This window comes from Bison bison, unplaced genomic scaffold (assembly GCF_000754665.1).
Source record: "Bison bison bison isolate TAMUID 2011002044 unplaced genomic scaffold, Bison_UMD1.0 scf7180017864495, whole genome shotgun sequence".
Classification (NCBI taxonomy): Eukaryota; Metazoa; Chordata; class Mammalia; order Artiodactyla; family Bovidae; genus Bison; species Bison bison.
Window position 1 is genome coordinate 12,605,517 of NW_011495054.1, and position 270 is coordinate 12,605,786.

The window sequence follows — 270 nt, forward strand, 5'->3', positions numbered from 1 at the left end:
GCTGACCACAGGACGGTGGTCACAGGCCCCAGAGTGACTGCCAGGTGAGCCAGGCCCTCGAGGCCCACCGCCTCGGAGGAGAAAGCCACGAGTCCTCCTGCCTACCTGTGTATCGCCTCACTCCAGCCCCCCAGAGACAAAGATCCACAAGAGAGAAAAACGGGAAAATAAAGCCAAGGCTTGATGGGTGGGGGCCGCACCTACTCATTCCTTCTAGGGGGATCTGGGCCTCTCTGTGCCCCTCTCCTTGTTCAGACAGAAGGACGAGGT

General features: G+C 60.0%; 1 protein-coding gene across 1 annotated transcript in view; it reads right to left on the reverse strand.

Annotated features, from left to right (window-relative positions):
- The window catches only part of TBC1D10A (TBC1 domain family, member 10A), a 30,677-nt gene that overhangs the window by 2,483 nt on the left and 27,924 nt on the right, over positions 1-270 (reverse strand). The gene's annotated exons all lie outside the window — the stretch shown is intronic.